The sequence below is a fragment of the Phodopus roborovskii genome, unplaced genomic scaffold (genome assembly GCF_943737965.1).
Source record: "Phodopus roborovskii unplaced genomic scaffold, PHOROB, whole genome shotgun sequence".
Lineage (NCBI taxonomy): Eukaryota > Metazoa > Chordata > Mammalia > Rodentia > Cricetidae > Phodopus > Phodopus roborovskii.
Window position 1 is genome coordinate 9,048,333 of NW_026126599.1, and position 11,883 is coordinate 9,060,215.

The window sequence follows — 11,883 nt, forward strand, 5'->3', positions numbered from 1 at the left end:
TCCCTACTCCAGATGATTTGACAGATTTAGATGACCCCTCCTGGAAGGCATCACCCTCCCTGTAGAGTGGGGGGGAGGGGGATGGGATGGGAGGGTGGTCAGGAGGCATGGAAGAGAGGGAGGGAGGGAGGGAGGGAGGGAGGGAGGGGGAACTGGGATCTTATAAAATAAGAAAAAAGAAAAAGAGCACTGGCTCCTCTTGCAGAGAACCCAGGCTGAATTCCCAGCACCCACTTGGCAGCTTTCAATCATCTGAACTCCAGTTTCAGGGTGATCCAACGCCCTCTTCTGGCCTCTGCAGACACTACACACACAACTAAGCCCAACCCCCAGCACTGGAAGAAAAACTCCCCTCTAACCCCAATCAGTTCTTATTTCAAAACTAGATAATCTCAGTTATTATTGCCTATTATTAAATAAAGTAACTTTCTCATTTAAGAGGTCCGGAGGCACCATCTAATACCTGGCATTTTCTTTCACTTGACTTGCCTGCAAAGTCGATGGTGGGCTCTGACATGTGGGGTTGTATCGGCCACTTGAGAAGGGCTGGCAGACTGAGGGAAGGCCTCTTCCCTGCACTGGTTTTAGGAGGCACCCGTGCAGAGCCTCTCCTTTAACAGCTGCTAACATTTGCCAGTGTCACTGTTTAAAGGAGATCCACACCTCAAGGAATATACCACTAATAAGCCCAGAGAGCCCCACAGATCCTGCCTGCGGAGATGGAGATGCCAGGCCTTCCTGCAGAGAAGGCTTAATGTTCACTTCTATCTCTATCCCAAAACACACAGATCTAGCCTTCTTTAAAAATCCTTTCAAAATAAAAAGCCTGTCATCGTCTCCATCACTCTACTGTGAAATTAAAATCTCTTTTTTCCACAGCAGAGATGACATAATACTTACAGTGACACCACGAGTATGTCCGTTGCTTTCCACTCCTCCCTTACCCTGATATTTTTCTATAATCTAAACCAAACAAACAAAATTGTGACGGCACCAAATGTATTTTATAGGCATATAATAAATCAGAGCATAAAATGATGAGTCATTTGCAGAATTCCTCCCAACAAAATCCAGGTTTCCTGGGAAAAGATGATGAAAGAGAGGTGTAAATGGGTCAAAAGAGTAAAAAAAAAAAAGAAAAGAAAAGAAAGAAAGAAAGAAAGGGGGGGTAAATAAGGTTTTTTTTTTAATGTCCATTTATTTCAGCAATTCTAACAAATATTAACTTTGTATTACCACACCAAAGACAATTTCTCAATAGCTAAAGTGTGGAAGTCTTAAACTTTTTTTTGTCTTAAATTAGGTCTCCGTATTAATAGAACCAAGGCTTTCATTTTCACACAGTGGGAGGAGACAGGTCACTGCTTTTGTTTTCCTCTTGTTTTTAATTTTAATTCCAGCATTTTGACGCACTGCAAATCTGGGGTATGCTAATCAGAGGAGCAAGCAGAATTTATGAAATATAAATATAAACAGAGGCTGAATAATTCGCAGTGTAAAATGATGGGGTCTGAGTGCTGCATTTGGAATGTGCCGCATTTACACGGATGAAGTTCCTGAAGTTGCCACCCAGGCTTCGTGTCTTCATGAGAGGTCCTGTATTTTTAATGTTCATGGTTGACTTCATTCTGATTTTGATATTAAGGTCTGGCAACTTCAAAGGGGTTTGGGGGAATATGAGAGGGAGAAGGAGGGGAGAGGGGAGAAGGTCTCTAGTTCATACCCTCCCAGCCAAAGGGGCCCCCAGGAATGACCAACTGGGGGCTCAATGTTCACTGTCTCGTTTCACGCCGATTTCTAGGTTTGGCAAGGGAAAGCGTTTCTGAAATTTTGGCTTTAGCGCCTTAATGTGGAGTTGGAGAAATATCCCAAGGTAAACCATGCTTTTACATGCCAAACTGCTGTTTAAGACTCATTTTCTCTTTTCAACATGAATTCTGGTGAACTGAGACAGGGAGATATATTTAAAGTGCAAATCTGAGCAGGCAATAGAAATCAGGCCTTTTTCATGATAACTTTAAGTAATCCAAGCCAACAATTGTGTGAGCACACCTATAACGGAAAGATAAATCAAGATTTTACAAATAGCCTGGGATGCAGTTTTATGGGCTAGATGTAGCCTGGGTGCTTAAGGACCCTGAAGGAGTTAACTGCAGTTGCCTGTTGCTGTGAGAGGATCGAAGGTGATGCTTCCATGCAGGGAACTCACTTGAGCTCCTAATTCCCAGACTCTTCCAGAAACATCCATCAGAAAGAAAAAAAAAAAACAAACAAAACTGAAAACACTATCATGCTCTGCCCCTTAGGGCCCAGCTTAGCACAGAGGGAAGCTCGCTTAAGCTAAACATGGTGGTGAACATGTGTAATCCCAGCCCTCAAGAGATGGAGGCAGGAAGGTCAAGGTTAGCTTGGCCTCCATAGACCCTGTCTCCAAAACAACACAAACCAAAAGCTCAGGCAACAGTGGAGGGTATGCTGCTGGTGCAGGCTGTCCATCTGTCTGTCAGGGGTTTGCAAGTCCTGCACAAATGTCAGGAAGGAGGCATAAAATCAGACAGTCACCAGTATGTTGTGTTTTTTGTTGTTGTTGTTGTTGTTGTTGTTGTTTTCCTAAAGCCCTGTGGGAAGAAAGTCTTGGGCTTTCTTTCTTTCCTGTGACCTACTTACCAAACATTTCCTTTCCCCTGGCAGCTCTGGCCTCCAGGGGCTGGCCCTCCCCTCCTCTGAGCTTTCTGAATTTCACCCAGGAGGGAGGACACAGCTCAAGGCCAGTGTGATGGTTTCTACTGACTACTTTGAAGTAACCCACTCCAGCTGAGGGGAGGGAGAAAAAGCAAATGTGATGCCCATGATTCAGCAGACTCGACCCAGAGACACGCCATAGGCCCAGAGGGTAAGCCTTCCTCATCCTCCCTGGACAGTCACATCACCCCTGCCGCTGATGACACATTGACAAGCAGCTGCAGCCTGTACAACCAACCCAAAGGATGAAGGGGCCTCTTCACCTTGGGGCCACCACCGGACCGGCCCAGCAGGGACTGAGGGTGTGATGTTTGACAGAGGCTTCCGGGTGTGTGCAGCATGTTGAAGGGGGCAGCAGCCATTTTCTCACTCACACTCTCATTTGTTCAGCAGACAATAAGACTTCGGTCTGCCCCTGCTGTGTTATGCTGAAGACGGAGGCCCCACTTCTCCACACCATCCCCCCACCCCCCACCCCCACCAGAGGAGCCAGTGTGTGAACGGTCAAGAAGGCTGGAGTTGGCTGTCTGCACCCCTAGATTCCATGCACAGATGGTTCCCAGTGAGATACCTGGAGGCCTGGAAACAGACTTCCCACACTGCACCCTACAGGCCAGGAAGCCTAGAGCCTGGACACCCAAGGCATAAAGTGGAGGAGAGAGGCTGGGCGGGGACACCTGAGGGAGGGTGTGACAAGGGCTAGGACACCTCACAGGGAAGGGGGAACAACAGCTGAAACAAAATCGTGAGAGGGGGTGATGGGGGGGGGGAGTTCCAGGATAGGCTTCAAAGCTACACAAAGAAACCCTGTCTCAAAAAGAAGAGGAGGAGGAGGGCAGGAAGCATTCTGGGGATCTTTGAGGATCTTGAGGAAGGGAATGTAATATGGGGCTGTGTTTCTTAGACAGACTGCCTGAGACAGTGTATGGGACAACTTATCGGGGACAAAAATAAGCACACACATGCCAGGCGGGAGGCTACTGGTAAGAGAACATGCCTGGGCCTCAGTTGTGGTGGGGGGATTGCAACCCAGCACCTGCGGCTCTCAGGCTGAGGGGAAAGAAGTCTCAGCCTTAGAGGCAGATACAGACAGATGCAGGTGGCTACAGGTGGAAGGGAGGAGGCCAGGAAGGCTGCAGGGAAGGATCGAGCACATGACTCCACATTCAGGACTTGGCAGGAAGAACAGGCCACCAGGTGAGCTGATATGAGGTAAGCCAGCTCCTGGACACTGAACAAATTAAGTACACGACTCCAAAAGCAGCTCTCTCTGCATGGAATGGTGCACAGTGTGAGGTCAGAGAGCCCAACAGTGCTGGGGTCTTAGAAGCCATAGCCTACCCACGAAGTACCATATGTGTGGCCAAGAATCTGGAACAAACCCTGGAACACACACACATGCACAGTGCCCAAAGATGGCATCAGAATCCCTTGAGTTGATGTTACAGACAATTGTGGGACTCTGGACACTGGGACTTGAACTCAGGTCCTCTGTAAGAGCAGTAAGTGCTCTTAACCACTGACCCACCTCTCTAGCACCCTTTAAGATAAAAACTTTAAAGAGTTCTTTAAAGGACTTGTGCCCTTCAAGTTGACAAGAGAGTAGTCAACCTGAGGGTCCCCCCACCCCCCACACACACCCCCACCCCACACACACACCCTGCATTGCTTGACTATAAAAAGTAGCATAATTTGAGGCTGAAAGACAGCCTGGTCCAGAGACCCTGTGGGCTGATTATATTTACAAGAACAGCACATGGGACAGAAATGGGAATAAGCACACACATTTACAAAGAATGAGAATTTGCTTCTCTGATTTACATCTTGATTAAAGAAGTCACTCAAGATGGAAAAAGAAAAAAGCAAAAATGTCAACTCCAACGGTTTGGAAGAGAAATTCAAACCCTATCTTTATACTGACATTCCATGGTCTAGAACAGAGTCCCAAAAATCCCTGCTCACACAGCCCCTCCAAAACACACTGAAGCGGAACACAGGCAAATATTCAGACACAAGGAAATCAGCTCTTTGTAAATCCCTCTCAATGCAGTCATATTGTTGAGTAATAACTGCCTGGCTTACTTCATAAAGACACAATGGACAATTAACTGTTAGGCAGCTTATCCAATGCGAGAAAAAGCAGACCATGAAAGTCCCACCAGCACCATTCAACCCATCCTGTTCACGCTCTGAGATACTCTGAGCTTACACACTTCTCCGTGTTTGCTCTAAAAGTTTTCACTCAAACAACTACCTGCTCCAGTTCTTTTTAAAATCATGAGGGTCCCTTCAGAAGGACATGAAAATCTGTCCAATTGTATATGCTGGTTAGATTTTCATCTACTTGACACAAACTGAACCCATCTGGAAAGAGGGGAATTCAATTTAGGAAATGCCTCCATCAGATCAGCTTGTGGGGCGTTTCCTTGATTAATGAATGACTGATGTAGGAGGGCCCAACCCACTTGGGGGGGCACCCATGGGCAGGCTATCACTAAGTTGTATAAGAAAGCAGGCTGAGCAAGCCATGGGGAGCAAGTCTGCAAGCAGCATCCCTCCGTGGCTCCTGATTCAGTTCCTGTCTTGAGTTCATGCCCTGACTTCTTTCATAATGGACATTAACCTTCAAGCCAAACCCTCTCCTTCCCAAGTTGCTTTTGGTCATGGTGTTTATCATGGCAATAGAAAGCAAACCAGGACATCACTCTGGAACCAGTGGAAGACTTCTTGGTCTAAGTTCTGGGGTTTCTACTTCCTTTCCTGAGTAGGGTGGACCAGAAAGAGTTCCCACACCTGGTTGTGCACACAGGTAACCTGGGCCCCTTGATTAAAAATACACATTATAAGCCTCATTTGAAATAGACCTCAAAAAGCCACCTCCCTGGAAGGGAGGTTCAGAGAAGGCTGGCCTCAAAGGCTAATACACTGGAGGTTTAGCTGCTGTCTTCTTAGGTTTCTACTGCTCTGATAAAACACCATGACCAAAAGCAACCTGGGGAGGAAATGGTTCATTTCAGCTTCCAGCTTGTAGTCCATCCACCAGGGAAGCCAAAGCAGGAACCGATATGGACACCTTAAAGGAACACTAACTACTTCCTGGCTTGTCCCTCATGGTTTGCTCAACCTGTTTTCTTACAGCGCCCAGGGTGACACCACCCACAGCGATCTGGACCCTCCCACATCCATCACCAATCCATCACAGGTTTGCTCATGGGCCCATCTGGGGGATGTGGGGGAGGGGGGATTTCTCAACTGAGGTTCCCTCCTCCCAAATGACTTAGCTTGTGTCAAGTTGACATAAAACTACTAGTGTGTATGGTTGCTGGTCTGTAAGCTCTGAAGGCTGGTGGGGCCAGCCATGAGGCGCTCACCTAAGGAGGGGTAATTACTCCTCACTCAGGAGCAGCCTAGGCCTCTAGATAGTGGATCTGGGTTGTAATGTAACAGCCCTCTTCCCTACGTGTCTGCATACATTCCTGCCACATCCTAACATCTACCACCAAAGTTCAGCTTCCGGAGCTGTGAACTAACCATCTCGTCTATAGCCCAGCCTGGTGTATAGTGCTATATCATCGTTACCTGGAATCTACAATTTAACAAATTTAGGCATTTGGGAATGTTGAAATGACTGTCACGTACACTAATGCCTGACATGAATCGGGATGGACAGCTAGCTACCCAAGAACTCAAGGGAACTACATGAGGCTCTTTCCATAATGACCTTGTCCTTTTCAAACCCTTCTCTTCATTCCATAAACGATACACAAACTCATGCATAACCACCCTCAAGGACTGGCAGAAGATAAATTCGACATGAAGTATGAGAAGCCTTTAGCTTCTCACAGCAAGCAATAACGCAAACAGCAATAGATCACCTTTTCACTGTCCCGGCGTATTCTATTAGGACTGCAGATAAGTCACCCCCCTCGGAGAAAACGGTGCTGTCATATCTGATATATGCAAATCTTCTCTAATAAGACTTTCCCTAAACCTACAGTTTCATATTTACAAAGACAGTGCTCGTCCCCAAAAGTCAAAAATGCCTCCAGTATGCATACATTTGGAGCAAAGCATAAATGAATGATTTTGTCAAGTCTTTCTTCCTTTAAAAAAAAAAAAAAGAAGAAGAAAAAGTAAAAAACCAAAAAAGAACTTCTCAGAATGCCACCTACAAAAACAACTCCCTTTCCTGCTCAGTAGGTGAGCTCCTGAGCTCCTGACCCAAAATGCTTTCTTTGTTTATTGTTGTTGTTTGTTTCAAGACAAGGTCTCTCTGTGTAACAGCCCTGCTGTCCTGGAACTCATTTTGTAGAGCCAGACCTGGCTAGCCTGGAACTCCCAGAGTCCTGCCTGCCTCTGCCTCCAGAGTACTGGGATTAAAGGTGTGTGCCTCCACCACCCTGCTCTGACCCAAATTTCTAACTGTTCATCTAACCCAAAACCCGAACAATTTACATGTACGCTAAATGCAACTTGTCCAGACTCGTCACCTTCACCTCCCTGACCCCTCAAAATTAATGGATTTTCATTAGATATATTTAACCACAAAAAAAAAAAAAAAAAACTCTGTTCATTCTGGCCCTCCTCTAAGTGCCTACATCAGAACCCAGACACTCTCTTCTGGACCGTTTATTATAAAAACCGGTATTTCAGAGAGTGGGTGTAGCTCAGTGGTAAAGCAAATGCCTACCTTGCACAAAGACCCTGGATTTTGTTTTGTTTTGTTTTTGTAATGTAAGTTGTGGGGGAGTATGTGCATGAATGCCTGAAGAGGCCAGAAGAGAGCATCAGATCCTAACCGATGGAGATACAGACAGTAGTGAGCTGACAGACATGGAAGCTGGGAACCACGCCCTGGTCCTCTGGAAGAGCAGCAAGTGCTCTTAACCATTGAGCCATCTCACCAATCTGAAGACCCTGGTGCTTGGTCTCCATGTGAAAAAAACAAACTAGGAAATGAAAGGATGACTCATTCTTACCCCAATCCTCTCTCAGCCCACTACTCCAATCAGACATGGAGTCTGGAAGCTTCTCTCATTCTTTTCAAATACTTCTAAAAATTACCATACATGTTTCATTATGGCATCTTTGTATTCATGTGTCTTTATGCTGCTCTCCATTTACCATACCCCATGTCCTCTTGAATTCCTCTAATCCCCATCTCACAGGACAGCCAGAAAAAGCTTCATTAGGTGACAGTCAAGTCATGCACAGCCTTTCAACCAGGCCACCCTGTGACCTGATACGCAGGGCCCACCTCATCTGGCCCTGAACATCTTTCCACCTCTTTTCTTAAATTCTCCAGCCTGCCGTCCTGTCTCTACTTGAATTCTTCACCCCCACTTTCTTCCCACCGGTGTGCTTGCTTCTCCCTTCCAATTACCTGCTTTCTTCTTCCCGTCAGGGTTGAGTTTACGGCACCACCTCCAGGAAGTGCCTTCGTTGATCTAAAGGTTTCTCAAACCTCAACACTATTGATGTTTGGAACCCAATAACTAAAGTGATGGCAAGGAAGAGCTGCCCTGTGCCTTTAGGGTGCTTTGTAATAGCCATTCTCAACCTGTGGGTCATGACCTGCCCCCACTTGGGGGTCAAAAGAGCCTTTCACAAGCATCACCTAAGACCATCAGAAAACACAGTTACATTATGATCCACAACTGTAGCAAATTACAGTTATGAAGTAGCAACAAAAATAATGTTATGGGGGAGGGGGTGGGCACCACAATTTGAGGAACTGTATTAAAGGGTGAGTCCCACCATTAGGAAGGCTGAGAAGCACTGCTTCACAACATCGGTGGCTCTCAATGCCACCCAGGGGACCCAGGGATATCCAAAAAGCCTCCCACCATTAACAAGTGTTATTCTGTTGCCAACGGCCACACGGGCAGACAGAAGGCAAGGACCTCCCTGCGACATGTTTTCAAATAGACCTGAACTAGGATGCAGTTAGTTTCTGGTTTAATTACTGAATGTGACTTTCCCTCCTACAAAGCCATCTCCACAATGGTGGGGCTAGCTCAGTCTTGTTCCTGGGACAGCTCAGTAGCCAACACACAGTAGGCCCTCAAGTTTTACTTTTGAATAATGAAACGCCAAATAGTCTTTGTGCTTAATGGTCTTTTTAATGACTTTAAAATCAACTTTATCTAGCAATTCAAACGTGTTCCTCTGCTGAGTGTAGTTTTCTTGGGGGCTTAGACAAGAACACTGAAGTTATGGTATTATAGGGTCTGACTGAGCTACAGGGTCAAGTCTATGACCAAGTAGATTATGCCAGCTTCCTAGGAGTGGTTCCCAAATGACAACAAATCTATCTGGAGAATTAAAACCACTGCCAGCAATATCTACAAGTAGGTTAAGAAACAAAAGGGGAATTTGCAAAATAATCTTTTTTAAAAAACAATAAAGCAACAACAATTAAAAAAAAAAAGAACCCACACACAAAAGAACACAGAGTTAGGTTTGACTCTTTCTGTCTTCAAATTTCTGACTCACCATAATGAAAGGAATCTGAACAAGACTTGGCTCAAAAGAAAAGAGAAATCAACCCAATTTGGCAGGTGCTAAGAAATACAATCTTGGCTCACTCAGAGAACAGACAGGGATGTGAAAGATAAAAGCTAATAGCTATTATTTCACCATTGGTTCAAATCATCTTCCCCATAGAGGTATCAATTAAGACTGGGTTTGGCTGTATATAATCTCCTGCAATACAAGGCTGCAAGTAGGTGACAGACAGGGCTGGCATGGCACTCTGAATCCATCTGTTACCCAGGCTGCTTCCTTCCCTCTACCTGCTTTCCATTTCCAACGTAATCTCACGGCCAAAATGTGACCTTCAGAGCTCCAGCCATCCAATCCACTCAACTCAACCAGGACAGTGAAACAAGACCCTAAGGTCTATATCCTGGCTGCACCAAACACTTTAAGTGAGCATCCCCATAATCTCCATAGATATCTCCTTGGTCACCCCAATTTGCAAGAGCCACTGAGAAATATCTCATAATGACATCACCATCACCTCTCCATCATCATCCTTTTAAACCCCATATAATCCAAATAAGCCCAGCTAGGGAAAGAACAGGCAAAAGCTACAAGAGAGCTAACAGTCTCTTCTGTGATGGACTCAGTATGTTAAAACTGTATGCCACAGCAAGATTTCCAGGGGTCTATCAAGTCCATGCTTCAAGTTCTCTATAAAACAATGAAGGTTCAAAACCACTACAAGCCATACAGCTAATGAAGAGACTGTAAATCTCACTCTGGAACTCATTCCAGACACTAGAACTGAATCCGCCATGAATTCTGTCTGCATACACAAAGGTTTAAAATAAAATTTCTATATTGACTTTCCTCAAAAAGAAAAAAAAAATGTGCTAGTGTGTGAGAAAACTACCCAGTCAGGCAGTGTGTGACACTCCTAAAAGGCTGTGTGTGAACCAGCGGTGATGGTGCTCACCTTTAACCCCAGCACTCAGGAGGCAGAAGCAAGTGGATCTCTGTGAGACCAGACTGGTCTACAGAGCGAGTTCCAGGGCAGCAAGAGCTGTTACACTGAGGAAACGCTGTCTCGAAAATCAGAAAGGGTGGAGAGGTGGAGTATAAGGTACTTCCACACCATTAGATTTATTCAGTGACTGTGAGTTCAGGTCACGTTTTCTCTTCCAATGGAATTCTAAGTAAGGGCCACATCTTTAGACATTTGAACGTCTCTCTCCTTATATCAAAGTACAGAACAATAAACACCGGGCCTGAAAGAAAGCACCCTTGTTCCTGTGCTTGCTCATGGAAACCATTACACACGATCCAGGAGTCTCACAGGAACTTGGATTTTTTTTTTAAGGTTAGTTTATTTTTATTACATGTACATGAAGTGTGTGTGTGTGTGTGTGTGTGTGTGTGTGTGTGTGTGTGTGTGTGGTCTGAATGTGTACCGCATGTGTGCCTGGTACCCATGGAGGTCAGAAGAGGGCATCAGAACCCCAGGAACTGAGCTGCCTGTGGGTGTTGGGAATTAAACCCTCTGGAAGATCAGCCAGTGCTCTTAACCACTGAGCCATCATCTCTCCAGCCTCTCACAGGAACTTTTTAAGGAATGTTATGTCTCATTTATTGTGCTTATCTAACGACTTCATGAGGTTTGGAGGCATCTCTAAAAATGCGTTGACATTTTAGTTCACTCTCAATGTCCTTTGCTGTGTTACCAAATCAAATATCCCCTTAAGGGTATTAAAAAGTAGACACAGAAATAATTAACATAGCATTCAGCCTATATGCTGCATCTATGATATACAAATATTATTAAATGCAATGCTACAAATAGAATGCTAATTTCAGCTACCACCCACCCATTCAGTTAGCTACAAAACCTCCAGGCAATACAGCAATGGCGGCAGCCTCTGTCACCCCATTTCAAACACTCTTGCCTGCCCTTCTCCCAGGGTTCCACGATGCTCTCTTCTACCAATGAGCTCTGGCCAAACTCCCCATGATCAATTGCCACCTTCTGGGTCCAAGGTGCCCTAACATTTTAAATTACAGTGTTGCCAAATTATTCATGTGAGTGAACAATTAATTACGAGCTAATCTAGCTCAATTTTCTCACACTTAGTGAGCACCTGAAGAAATGCCAGGGGTATTCAGAGCAAAACAAAAATGTCCCTATTCGGAATGCATAAATCCAAATAAAAACGAGCTGTCAAGGCTCACGTGGACTAAGTCCTTCCCTAAACTGCACTATTCTACCATTTCTAAAAATCCGAAATGCTGCGTTTTCAGAAACAGGAAACACAGGCAAGTCAGGGTTAGAGAAAGTATTATAATAACAAGCTGGAAAGAATCCTGTTTTTTTTTTTTTTTTTTTTAATCCACGCTTTCAAACTTGAACAAATATCATAAAAAGTCATTCACAGTGACTTTTTAACTTTTTCTCACACCATCTTAGCCAACGGGGAGAACACGCCTTCAGGAAAATGGGGGGAAAGGAAGGGGCAGCGGGACTGCCTGAGAACAGTTCTCTGATTTTCCCAGGGAATCCTCCCGAGGCCCTAAGGCTCAGCAGGGCACCCCTGATCTCCCCCTCCCTCTCCTCACCCAACCGCTTTAGGAAGAAGGCAGGTCAAGTTTGTAGGTTTCTGGTGG